The sequence below is a fragment of the Lactuca virosa genome, chromosome 5 (genome assembly GCF_052849685.1).
Source record: "Lactuca virosa cultivar CGN04683 chromosome 5, Lactuca_virosa_CGN04683_v6, whole genome shotgun sequence".
Classification (NCBI taxonomy): domain Eukaryota; kingdom Viridiplantae; phylum Streptophyta; class Magnoliopsida; order Asterales; family Asteraceae; genus Lactuca; species Lactuca virosa.
Window position 1 is genome coordinate 195,384,776 of NC_136430.1, and position 14,499 is coordinate 195,399,274.

General features: G+C 34.6%; 1 long non-coding RNA gene across 1 annotated transcript; it reads left to right on the forward strand.

Moving 5' to 3' along the window:
- The first annotated feature begins 10,137 nt into the window (after positions 1-10,137).
- LOC145114304 (uncharacterized) lies at positions 10,138-11,786 on the forward strand. The gene is made up of 5 exons (XR_013710966.1): positions 10,138-10,246; positions 10,591-10,836; positions 10,922-10,979; positions 11,333-11,602; positions 11,685-11,786. It is a non-coding gene; the product is annotated as an uncharacterized LOC145114304 (long non-coding RNA).
- Positions 11,787-14,499: the final 2,713 nt, after the last annotated feature.

Sequence of the window (14,499 nt, forward strand, 5' to 3'; positions counted from 1 at the left end):
TTTTCCATCGCCTCTTTCCAATTGGCAGAATCAGGGCCCACCATTGCTTCCTTGTAGTTAGCAGGTTCATCCAAATTTACCAGTGTACTATCATTAATAAATGTATTGCCTTCTGTTGTTATATGGAAACCATACAACATAGGCGGAATGATAACCCTACTAGAATGCCTATGAGTTGATGACTCGTCAGTTGCTTCAACTGGAATTTCTTCCTCAGGTTGACCATAGCATTTTCATAGGTTGCTTCATCATTTGACTCTTAAATTTTTTCAAGATCAGTTGTACTCCTACTGTCCTCTTTGCATATGAGTTCTCTCCCACGAAAGAATCCCCTTCACGCTACAAAGACCACGTTGTCACTAGGTCTATAGAACAAATATCCATAAGACTTATGTGGGTACCCGATGAAAATACATCTCTCACTTCGAGGTTCAAGCTTTTCGTGAGTCTCTCGTTTAACGAAAACTTCACAACCCTAAACCTTAATATGTGCTAAGGAGGGAACCTTCCTTGTCCACATCTCGTGAGGTGTTTTGGCAACCTTCTTTGTTGGGACAAGATTAAGAATGTGGGCCGCAATCTCTAAGGCATACCCCCAGAATGAGACTGGAAGTGAAGCTCGAATCATCATGGAAAGAACCATGTCTAACAAGTTTCAATTACGCCTCTTAGCCACACCATTAAGTTGTGATATCCTAGGAGGTGTCAATTGTGAAACTATTCCACATTCCTTAAGGTAGTCGTGGAATTCGATACTAAGATACTCACCACCTCTATCAGATATGAGCATCTTGTTCTTCCTGCCCACTTGATTCTCGACTTCTTGTTTGAACTCTTTGAACTTTTCAAAGGTTTCTGACTTATGCTTGATTAAGTAGATATAGCCATATCTACTATAATCATTAGTAAAATTCACATAGAATCGATTTGCATCCCTTGTGGTGGATCTGAAGGGCTCACACACATCTTTGTGTATGAGATCCAAAAATCCTTCACCTCTTTCACAAGAACCAGTGAATGGTGATTTTGCCATCTTTCCAAGTAAACAAGACTCGCACGTATCATCTGACCTTAAGCCAAACGATTCCAACACTCCATCCTTTTGGATTTTGGCGTTGCGTTTCTTGTTGACATGTCCAAGACGACAATGTCATAAGCATGCTTTGTCTAAACCATTAGACAAATCAATTTGTAAAACACTATTACTTAAATTGTCTACAACCATCACAGTTTCATACACGCCATCACAAGGTAAAGCTTCAAAATAAAATACACCATTTAAAAAAAAAGAAATAGATCCATTCTCATTATTGAAAGAATATCTAAAACCTTGTCTATATAAAGCATGAAATGAAATGATGTTTCGTTTCCTCTATGATGAGTAGCAACAATTATTCAAATCTAAACACAACCCACTTCTAAGCACTAAGTTATAAACTCCAATCTTGGTAAAAGGTGACGATATCCTATTGCCCATGATCAAGTTCATTCTCCCATGCTCCACATCCTCACTTTTTCTTAGCCCCAACAAATCAGAACAAATGTGAAAACCACATCCTGTATCAAGGACCCAAGAATGAGAATATGATGAGTTTTTATATAAGATAGTGTAAATACCTGCCGAGGTTTTCTTTACCTTGCCATCATTTAAGTCTTTCACGTACTTAGGGAAACTTTGTTTCCAATACCCTTTCTCGTGGCAGTGAAAGCAAGTAGCCTCTTTAGGATCAGAGGCGGGAGGAGCATTAGAACTGGCCGTTTGTTTGGGTCCACTGCTTAAGGACCCGACTTGGGACTTTCCCTTCCAATTCTGTTTTGGAGGACCTTTCCTCTTCTTCCCCTTTCCTTGCCCAATGGCCAAAACAGGAGCAGCAACAGGAGTGGAGGCAACACTTTTTCCCTTCAATCCTCCTTCAACAATACGCAACAACATCTGAAGTTGAGCCAATGTGGTTATTTGGTTGTTCAGATGATAAGTCATGATAAACTGATCGTAACAAATGGGAAATGGGTGTAAGACTATATCAATAGCCAATTCCTCATCAAATTTCACATTGAGCTTTAGCAAGTGCTCCACGTATCGTTGCACTCTATGCACGTGGCTACTGACGGACTCTCCATCTTTCATCTTGCTAGTTATGAGGGACTTTACTACCTCGTATTTTTCTTGACGAGCTCGTTGAAGGTACTTTTCCACCAAGTCCTTGTTCATCATACGACCAATAATGCTCGTAGTACCTTTATAGCTCAGGAGTCATAGTCTCCACCATGATGCAAGCAACTTTTGTTGCATCATTGTAGTGAGTCCTATACACAGCTAGTTCTTCAACAGTAGCTTTAGAATCATCAATCTCGAGAAGTTCCTTTTCGAGCACATACTCTTTGTCCTCAAAGTGGAGAGCCATTTTGATGTTGCGCATCTAATAATTATAATTGGTGCCATCAAAAGTAACCCTTGAGCAGATGTTTAAAAGTGAGAAGTTATTGTTGGAGTTGTTGTTGTTGTTGTTGTTGGAGGAGAAGGAGGAGATAAAAGCACCGTTAGGAGTACACATCTACAAAGGAAGGATAGTTTTGGTCAGATAAGAATAATCCTTAATATAACACCCAAATGAAATATTAAGGCTAGGATCCAACTAAATAATTTACAACTTAGAAAAGGGATGCTGTAATCTAATTGTGAAATAAATAAAGGTAGGTAAATGAGGATTTACCAATTTCACCATGAAAACGAAATTTAAACTGATTAGGTTTTTAATGAAATTCCTAGATCTTTTGAGATTCATTGAACTATTCAATGACATGTTTAATCTCGATTATGCTCTTCCATTTGTGACTGGCATATCGAGGATCACAAACAAGGTGTGAATAACCATGAAAATTAGCTTGGTACCCTCATTGTCATTTATCATCTCATCTTAATGTGACGGTTAACCACACACGTTCCATTAATCAATGATAATTTACGAGACACCCATTCCCACTCTTTATTAGTCATTATTAGTGTGCCAGTTAACCACACACACTCCAATAACGACCAATAAAGTGAAATGTTCAATTTCATAGGTTAGCATCAAATTTACATATTTCCTAAAGTAACTAAGATTAGGAATTTTACAAAAGAATTTAGTTACTTTACAATTCATTATACTTATTAATGAGAATTAATTGTGGGTGAGAGTGGACACCCATTCAACTACCATTTTATAGGCAGTTTCCTTATACCCCCTTATAGATCGGATTCGTGAATGAGTCGTACTAGCAGTTTGACTGACTTGTCTTATACATATAGTAAATATTACACATTTAATTCTACATATAGTATAAAGTGTATTTTAAACATTTCAAAATACTAGGTTTAATTATTAAATTTCAAAAATTAAAACAATTAATTTAAATTTAATATTAAACCACATGATTTAATAATTATCTTAATTAAAAATTTAATTAATTTATTAAATCAGATGAGGATTATCCAATTAAATTAATCCAGATAATTTAACCAAATCCACTCCCCTAATTTTCGAAAAAATGGGAGGGACAAATCAAAATTTATAATTATCTAGTTAGTTAAATACGGAGATAATTAGCAAAAATAGGAAACCCTACCAAAACCCTAATTTTCGAAAATGATAGATCTTGGGAAGGAAGGCCAGGATTTCAATTCTTCCCATATTTCGAAAATCTGGAGGGTTAAGGAAACCCTAAATTCGAAACTTGTAATCGAAACCAAGGGTTAAGAAACCCTAATTTCAAAAAACCCTAAGTCCAAAAGGGTTTAATTGCCATAAACCCTAATTGATCAAATTGAAACAATTGCAATCAAATTCAATAGAAAACAAGCAAAGACTCTGATACCGAGGGTTTTGAGCATAACAAACAAAACCCATGTGTGCCTGCAACCCTAATTCTTGGATCTATGTTTTCTCTAATTGAACATACAACTTTTGAAAATCAAATGGAAAAACCTAAGAGATTTATATTATTTTCGAAAATCATAACTAGGGTTAGTAAACATACCTTTAATTGTTATGTTGTAATAACAATTATAATCCAAGTCTTCTTGAACCTTGAGAGCAAGCGTCACAAGTGTCACGCCTATAGTAGATCACACACAAACTAAGCAATAGGATGAGAGAGGAGAGAGGAGGAGGGATATTAAAATTTTTGGCTGCTCTTCAAGGGTTTTTGGTTACCGAAAATGTGAAGGGGTAAGGCTCTTTATATAGGTGAGGTAGCTTAGACCCAAAGCTAGGGTTTTAGGAGGAAACCCATATTCCTTAGCTTAAGGACCAAGCAACCCAAGAATCCTCATCCAAGAGCCCTTGGACAAAAAATTTAGTGCCTTACTAGAAGTTTTTGTCCAACCCTTTCTAGGGAGGTTCTAGAGCCTCTTTCCTCAACTATCAATAAATTGCTAAACAACCCCTACACTTTTAATTAATTCAATTAATCCCAAAATTAATTCCAATTAATTTCTGATTAATTATTAATTAAATAATATGATTTCTAATTAATATATTATTACCATAAAACATTAATAAATCATTTATTTCAAAATTTATTAATATAATAATAAATTCAACCTCTCTCCGAAAGTTATCCTTACTAGTTGCTAGTTATGAGTGCAACCCAAAAGGATTGTGCTACTATCAATTCAAGTATATACCAATTATAGTTATGGGCTTAGACACCTAATCCAACACTTTCTCCATCAAGAGTGCATACTCAACCAAATTTTCTTGCCCGTAGTGATTCAAGGGTTGATCAGACCCCAACTTTTGAACTTTCCTATATGCTTGCCTTGGCCTAGTAGATACCGAATTGTCCCCGAGCTCTTGTTCCTCTGGTTCATGTATATTTTCTTGCTAAACCATCTCATGTTCAATTTCATCGTGAATACCACCATGGTCTTCCTCGTGGACACGACTAGAACCTCTTTGGCTTTTAGGTTATATATAAACTACTTGAGACTTGACCATTTTAATGTCATCACTATTTGGGACCGTAGCTTTCGAAGAAGCTACATTGGAGTTCTCATCAAAAGTAACATCTATGCTAATTATAAACTTGCAATATTTCAAACACCAAAGACGATAGCCTTTCACACCTGATGCATATCCCAAGAAAATTGCCTTCTTGGCTCTTGCTTCAAGCTTTCCCTCACTAACATGATAATAAGTTATGCACCCGAAGATTCTGAGTTTGTTATAATCTGCATGTTCCCCTGACGATACCCTATAGGGTACATCTCCATTTAGAGACACATGAGGAGATCGATTGATAATATAGTAACCGACTCTGCCCACCATTCTCTGCCCAAACCAGCATATGATCGCATATACATTGATCTCTCTCGCAATGTGCAATTTTGTCTCTCTGCAACCCCATTATGCTGTAGTGTCAACCCCATTCTAGCAATTCCTTCATGATCATAGAATTCCTTGAAGGCACCTTTTGTATACTTAGTGTCGTTTTTAGATCGGAGTGTCTTCAATTTCTTGCATGTTCTGTTCTCAACCATTGCGTTCCATTTCTTGAACACGTCAAATACCTCATTCTTGTGTTTTAGAAAATAAATCCATACATACCTAGAATGATAATCCACATAAGTGACAAAGTATTTGGAACATCCCTTGGAAATGACTGAAGAAGGACCCCAAACATCTGTATGCACATAGTCTAAAATTCGTCTGCTTTTATGTTTGCTTGACTTGGACCGAACCCGGTGTGCTTTACCATACACATAATGCTCAGAAAAATCCATGCAAGGCTTCTTCAAATTCTTCAACAAACCTTCTTTACCAAACAGATCAAGAGCCTTTTCAGACATATGCCCAAGCCATCTATGACTTAACCGAGTGCTTTCACATGGGTTACCACCACTACCATTTGTTCCAACTGCTGCACCATCTATCACCGTTGTACCCGAAAGAACATAAAGGTTTCCTTGATGAATACCTTTCATTAAAACCAAAGAACCATAAACAACTTTCTCTAACCCTTCCCATGTAAGTGTCTTACATCCATCAGAGTCCAGTACACATTTAGAGATGAGATTCTTTCGTAACTTAGGAACATGTCTCACATCCAACATATTTTTGACCACTCCATCATGCATTTTAATTATAATAGAACCAAGCTCAACCATTTTGTAGGAATGGTTATTTCCTATTAGCACCATATATGCTTTTACAGTTAGTAAACCACTTCTTATTTGGGTAAATATGGTAAGAGCAACCTGAATGAAGAATCCATTTACCATAGATTGTTTCATCAGAAGTGACAAAGTAACAATCATCGTTGCTTCCTTCTCCCGAGGCGTAACTAGCTTCTTTCTTCACTTGTGCATTTCCTTTGTTGTTGTTGTTGTTGTTGTTCTTGTCTTTGTTCCATCCTACTCTCTTGTTAGGACAATTTGCTTTGTAATGCCCAAGTTCCTTACACATGAAACATCGCCTTTCTACAAGAGGTCTAAATTTAGATCTAGCCTTTCCTCCCATGCTTTTTCCTCTCTCATTACTTTTACCTCTTTCAAACGTCCTTGTGCCTGGTCCTTGTTACCACTATCAGCAACCATGTCACAAGTTGTAGTATTTGGAAGATCATCCGCTAGAATTGACGTTATAGTCTCATCTATCGTAAGAATGTCACCCACAAGCATCAATGTTTATATACGATTCTCATAAGACTTTGGCAACGAAAGAAGTAGTAAAAGTGCTTGATCCTAATCTTCTACATTCACATCAATGTCATTTTAATATGATATACATCTATCAAATTTAGTGATGTGTTACCGGATTGAGGAACCTTCTTCCGTTTTGCAAGTAAACAACTTAGACTTCAAATAGATCTTGCTTGTTAGAGTTTTCGTCATGAAAGTTGCCTCTAACTTTTTCCACATTGTAGTTGCCGATTTATCATTACCTACCAAGAAAGCAACATCTCTATCAACGCATAAAATGATCAATGGCCGTGCTTCAACATCTAACTCCTCCTAATCCTCATTAGACATATCTTTGTGCTTCATTATCTTACCCGCAAAAGCCATATGTAACTTCAATGAGATTAGTAAAATTTTCATTTGCATCCTCCAATAAGAAAAAACATTCATCCCATTAAACTTCTCTAATTTGTACTTCCCAACTTTAACTGTTTCGCCAGTTTATGTCATTTACCCGCTTGTTTCAGAATCTGCCTCTCTCAGGACTTTTATCAAACACCTTATGTGTAGAACACAAAATACCACCTAAATACCTCAAATCTGAGCTCTACCGCCCGAATTTGATATTAAGCTCTAATACTAATTGTTGTTCTATAAAAACAATACATAAATAAAAAGAAAAACAACAAGTAACCCTGTGTAACTTAGATTCCCATTTTTTCCCTTTAGACCCAAAATAAAACGATGACAACAACCAAGAAATGAAAGTAAATAGAGAAAAAAACAAGACATTGACATGGTTCAACAAATTTGCCTACATCCACACCAGAAGAGAGAGTCTTTTGTATTAGGTTAAGCAATTCACCTCACTTTTCCCTTTACAATACGTGAAGTTCTTCTCATACAATCTAACCCTACCTCTCTTCACTGAGAAGTACGTAACAAATAAGGATGGGCTTTTAACTTTGGGACAAAACAGCTGAGCCAGAAACTTAAGTCACTAGGTTGGGCTGACTCAAGCTTACTAGAGTTGTCCTAAGCTCACTAGAGCTGTCTCAAGCTCGGTAGATAGACCACTTGAGCTGACTACCAACCTTGTGTATGTGTGTTAGTGCGTGTGATAGAGAGAGATGGTTATGAACCGGAAACAACTTGACATGCTTGATAAGCGAACAAATGAAAATTCATTCATAAGATATTCTTCATATGAAAGCTCGTTGGCATCAAGTTTAATTGTGAGATATTCCTATAAGACTGAGAAAATGGATCATAACTAAGTTTATTATTCACATTAAAGAAAAACAAAAAAGTGGAGTGGAATGGTAAAAGTATGGTGTTTGGATTACTTGCCTCTTGTATATATATCCAGAGAACTTTCCTAGAAATAGGATCACCTCAAATTTCCTGTTTAGTGTTGGTACGTTCTCCTTACTTTCTATTTGATGAAGCCTGGTGTGGAATGCGACATAGTGGAGTAAACTCATCATCCGGAGTGTCGTCACCACGTATACCAAGTTCATGAACAATTTTAAAGAACACAAACCTACACAATTTCTTGTCTTTAGCATCTGCTAGGATGATGATTTTATTGAGGGTTTTAGCGAAGGCTACAACATCAGCATCAACTCCTATGAAAAAAGGTTAATTTTTAATGTTAAAATGTGACAAGATTGAAATATTCCCTTAACTAAAAAAGAATTCAATAATGGTGATAACAAATGTGTTGAAGGATTAAACACAAGCAAACAAACTGGGTAATATATATATATATATATATATATATATATATATATATATATATTGAAGTTTGAATCCATCTTAGATGAAAAAAGAGCTCAAATACGTATAGAAAGAGAATCAAAGCTCGAAAAGAAACCTGAGCTAGGGCTTCGAATATGAAGATTATACACGAGAAATAGTGATGAAGTAGTCGCCTACAGGAAAACAATAAAATAGACCTGGTTTGAAGGAATATAAAGAAAGTACAAGTAGAGTTGTCCTAAGCGCACTAGAGCTGTCTCAAGCTCAGTAGATAGACCACTTGAGCTGACTACCAACCTTGTGTATATGTGTTAGTGCGTGTGATAGAGAGAGATGGTTATGAACCGGAAACAACTTGACATGCTTGATAAGCGAACAAATGAAAATTCATTCATAAGATATTCTTCATATGAAAGCTCGTTGGCATCAAGTTTAATTATGAGATATTCCTATAAGACTAAGAAAATGGATCATAACTAAGTTTATTATTCACATTAAAGAAAAACAAAAAAGTGGAGTGGAATGGTAAAAGTATGGTGTTTGGATTACTTGCCTCTTGTATATATATCCAGAGAACTTTCCCAGAAATAGGATCACCTCAAATTTCCTGTTTAGTGTTGGTACGTTCTCCTTACTTTCTATTTGAAGAAGCCTGGTGTGGAATGTGACATAGTGGAGTAAACTCATCATACGGAGTGTCGTCACCACGTATACCAAGTTCATGAACAATTTTAAAGAGCACAAACCTACACAATTTCTTGTCTTTAGCATCTGCTCGGATGATGATTTTATCGAGGGTTTTAGTGAGAGCTACAAAATCAGCATCAACTCCTATGCAAAAAGGTTAATTTTTAATGTTAAAATGTGACAAGATTGAAATATTCCCTTAACGAAAAAGAATTCAATAATGGCGATAACAAATGTGTTGAAGGATTAAGGCTATGTTTGGCGTACTAGCTGAAAAGCTGGCTGATAGCTGAAAAGCTAGCTGTTAAATAAAAAGCTAGCTGATAGCTGAAAAGCTAGCTGATAAAAAATAACGTTTGGTAAAACTAGCTGAAAAGCTAGCTGAAATATATAAAATTACATAAAAGGACATGTAAGAATATGTGTTTCTATAATTAATTAAGGGGTGTATTTGGAAAATTTTAAAAAAGCTCCTAAAAAGCTAGTCTAAGTAGCTTTTCAAAAAGCTAGCTTATAAGCTACTTTTGGTTTACCAAACACGACAACATAAAAAAGCTCAAAAAATAAGCTAGATTATCAGCTAGCTGTGGCGCGCCAAACATAGCCTAAACACAAGCAAACAAACTGGGTAATATATGTGTATATATATATATATATATATATATATATATATATATATATATATCCCCTAATCTAATAAATAAGTAGATTTTTGCCACGTGACAATTGCTAAGCCCCTCCCCAGCTAACTTTCCCGCTCAAAATATCTAACTGAAATTCCACATTTACCCTTAAAGGCTTAAAGTCAAACATATTATGACTAATCGATAATATCCAAAAGATTCAGCAAGAAATTAGGAAATCTTCTATTGTTCAATCGTTTCTGCCCTTTTTGATCAGATTGATATATAAATCACTTTGTTAAAGAAGAAGAACATCTTGTAAGTCCTGCAACATATGTTAATTTTGGTTTTCCTTTTGTTAATTCATCTGAAAGAAAGGGTGTTTTTTTTACTATTCATTAGGAGAAATCATTGAACCAAGTGAGGGAATTGCAATCGCATGGTGAATAACTCCTTAATCACCCAAATTTTCATGTTGATTAGTAATATTCGGATAAATCCACGAAATCATGTAGGTAATCGTTTCCTATTTTATTCTTCATTTTCTCTATTTCTGCAGATATAGATAGGTCACAAAAAGGTATGGAATTTGAATTTTGAAATCCCTTATCTCCGGCCCATATATCGTCTCCCTTCCCCTATATCTCCCTTCCTCTTCTTTGTGATCGTGAACATGAAAAGTAAGTATGAAACTCTTCTATCATTTTCTCTCAACCGAACGATGTCATATGGTTTCAATATAAAGGCTATTCCATATTTTTGGGGTTGGATAGTGGATTCAATCAACTAATACTGATACCGGTTTCCACAATCTTCTCTCAACTACGACTAAACCCTACGCAACGACCTTTGCAGTCTGATGGTGGTGGTTTCGCCTTCAACCACCTGCCACCATGGGGTCATCACCGGAATCACACGGTGCAATCTTCAACAACTTTCCAGATACTCTCTCTCTATTTCTATTTGATTTATTTCCCTTAATGTTTTCATTGTAATCACCGGGTTCTCTTCACTATTTGAGAATTTGCATTTTCAGATTCCATATTTTAATGGTAGAATGGCGATTTTAACCAGGAATGTGACAATGAACCACTGATAGAGGTATGTATCTATGTTTATTGGCTGCAATTTTTCTTATATTTTAATATCTTGGTTTTCAAAACCCTAGATCTTTTGCTCCTTGCAGTTTGTAACATTTACAGACATAGGCTTCGTTTGGTTGCAACAAAAATCAAACAAAAAAGGTAAAGTTTGGTGCTTGTCCAAACTTTTTTTTTTTGAATTACTATTGTTGATATGTGCGTGTTAGTGTCTGTTTATGAGTGTGATTTGTGTATTTGTGTTGTGTGTGTGTGCTGGTGTTTGAAAAAAACTCACCTACAGATCTGTTAAGGCTTTATTGGGAAGTCATTTATTTGTTTCTTTCATATATTATTATATTTTGGGATTATGGATTTGATTAATGAACTTATGATGGTATTGAAAAGTGACAGGGCAATATATTGTGTGATGTTTTCTCCTAAGATTGTTGTAATAACAATAGATTTGTATGTAGAACTTCTTTTATGTGTCATGACAAATGGGTGTGTATTTTCAGGTGGTCTCAAGATGTAGAATGAGAAATTTGTGGTTAGAGTAAAGTTTTGGATGGATGCAAATGGCAGAACCTGTGATGAAACTACCTACAAAATCAACCTGATTATTCTATTGAAACTAAAGAAAATGCGTTGGTATGGCATAATCGGGATGCAGATATGGGTTTTTGTATTTCCTCAGGAAAAAAGATGTTGCATCATCTTGAAAGAGTCTTGGCAAATAACCCTTTGCTGTCAAAAGTGGTCAATTTATTGTTGAAGTCAAGCCTCAGGTATATATTGTCAAAATATTTTCATTTATTTTAAATTTCTAAATTGTAAGTTAGAGCTTATTAGCTCTTTGATGCATTGCAGGTTTGCCCCAACGAGAGTGTACTCAAAAACCATTAATACGACCCCAATCATCTCCTTTCACACAGATTGCAATCCTAACCTGATGTGTCTTTTTGATCCAACAGAAAAAAATTAATTACAAGACATATAAAATGAATCAATGGATAAAATTTCTCCCAAAAACTATTTCATGTAAATATATATGGTAAAAGCTAAAATATAGCACTACGAGTTCCTGCCATTCTTTCCCAATTTCATATACAAATTATAATATGTCCAACTTTTAAAGTAAATGTACTCTCTGTCTCTCTCTACTCATGTGATTATGTATTTTTCTTTCTTTCTCCCTATTTATCTTTTGTTATTGTATTCCATTGAAATGAAGAGATTTAGAACAATGTAATATTTCTTTCTTTCTCCCTATTCATCCAAATAGATCTAAATATTGTTGTTTTTTTTTTATTGCAAACCACTTATTATGTATTAGTTTTGCTATTTTAATTTGTTAGTCCGTGTATCACACGGGTTTTAACCTAGTATATATATATATATATATATATATATATATATATATATATATATATATATATATATATATATTGAAGTTTGAATCCAACTTAGAGGAAAAAAGAGCTCAAATACGTACACGTACAGAAAGAGAATCAAAGCTCGAAAAAAAACCTGAGCTAGGGCTTCGAATATGAAGATTATACACGAGAGATAGTGATGAAGTAGTCGCCTACAGGAAAACGATAAAATAGACCTGGTTTGAAGAAATATAAAGAAAGTACAAATAGATTGATTTAAATTCGGAATCACTCGAAATCTCCAATTTCTTAGCACACAACAAATCATCGTCTTCTTCTTTTACAACTTTGGATTTTCCTTTGAAAAGGGTGAGGGTGATGCCGAAGCTGAGCTTAGGGTTGAGACGCCTGGTCGAAGGGATCAATTAGGGTTTCTTACGGTGAGATTAGGAGAAAGAAAAAGATTTGAAAAGAGGAAATATTCAACTTCGATTGGATTCCAGATAATCATAACAAGATAATCATAACATAAACTTACTAAGAGGGACACTAGCTAAGGGCGGCGTTAGAGGTGGCTGTTGTTCGCGGAAGCTGTGGTGAAGGCGATGTCGCCGAGATGAGTATGACATAAATAGAAGGAGAAGGGTTTATAGTAATCAGGATGAACCGTCAAGAAACTTCAAGTAGTGTAGTGATTGGTGAAGTAGTCTCGATCCGTGACTCCGATTGAAGAACATTGTAGAAATACCCGGAAACAAAAGCGGCTTAGAAAGCCGAAGACTAGAAGCCGACGTTATGAGAAAAAAGGGGTAGCCGTGAACAGTAGCCGGCTGGTTGGTGGTTATATATATGATATGAAGGATCATTTGAGAATTCAAATTTTCCCGAGAACCTGAGAACTAAAAGAGGAACATTGGATCAACTGTTTGGATGGCTTAGATGATCGGTGACATAATTTGTAAATATTACTAAATTCAGTGGCATAACAGGTTTCTTACGAATAATAAAAGGGGTAATTTCGGTAGAAAAAGTGTTCTATTCTTTAGTTCAAGCAACCATCAGATTATTCTCCCCAATCCCTCCCTCGTTCTCACCCACCATCTTTTCTCACGCTTTGCATGTCGATCGTTCCCCCAAAATCCCTTATCTTGAGATTGAGAACGGTTAATCAATGAATCATCTCTGACCTCAGAATCCATGGATGCTTCCGTCATGACGATTAAGCTATTGCTCCTAATTCCTGGCGATTATGTGTTTTTTAATGTATTTGAATTAATCTACAACTTATTTTTAAATGTAATTTTTTATTGTATGAACTTGTGGACGTCGAATCCTTAATATTTGTATGTATGTGTTCGCAGGAACAAAGAAAAATGATTAAAAGTATAGAAACTAGTTTGCACTGGGTCAAACCGATTAAATCGATTAAACCGATTAAACTGGTTCAACTGAAAAGTTGGTTTTTAAAACATTGGTTCACATAAATAGGAATTAAATTAAAACCTACTCTACAAATTTTGTCTATTTTAGAACATCCTCATATCTATCATACAAATTACCGAAACATACCTTTTATGTGGATTAATTAAAATTTTAAGTGGAAATATCACCTCTTATATTTAAAGATGTAATCATTATTATTTTTGGGTTTTTGATTAAGTAATCTATTTAATTAAATGTATAAAATAGAATAGGGTATATTTAATACAACTGTAAAGATTAATTAAATAATATTGCGGCCAAATAATGGTGTATTGTTTTTTATTTATTTATTAACTAGGTGTAAGACCCATGTATTACATGGGTTCATTTAAAAGAAAAATTAAATATAAAATTCTAAACATTTGAGAAGTTTGAATTTATAAGAAAAATAAAAAAATATTGAATTATTAAAATTAAAAAGTTTTTTTTTTCTCTTTTAAATTCAAACAAATACTTTAGATAAATAAATAAAGCAAACTAATAAGACTTTAATTTTAAAATTAGAAGGAAAGTCAATTAATGAAATTGATATGCATTTATTATTACATTTCTTGTAATTATTACATTTTAATATTATATGAAATTCAATAAAATAGAAAAAACAATAAAATGACATGTGGAAAAAACACTAATCCTCCATAATAAATGAAAATCTTTTTGCCACATGTCATATTTTCATGTATTTTGACACATGTAATTTTGTGGTTAATTCTTAGAAATTAATTTCCACTTGTCATTTTGTGGTAATTTTTTATTTTCTTAATTAACTATCTAATTTTTAGGTAATAGAAAGTAATTAATGTGTCATTAATTTGTTTCTTTATATT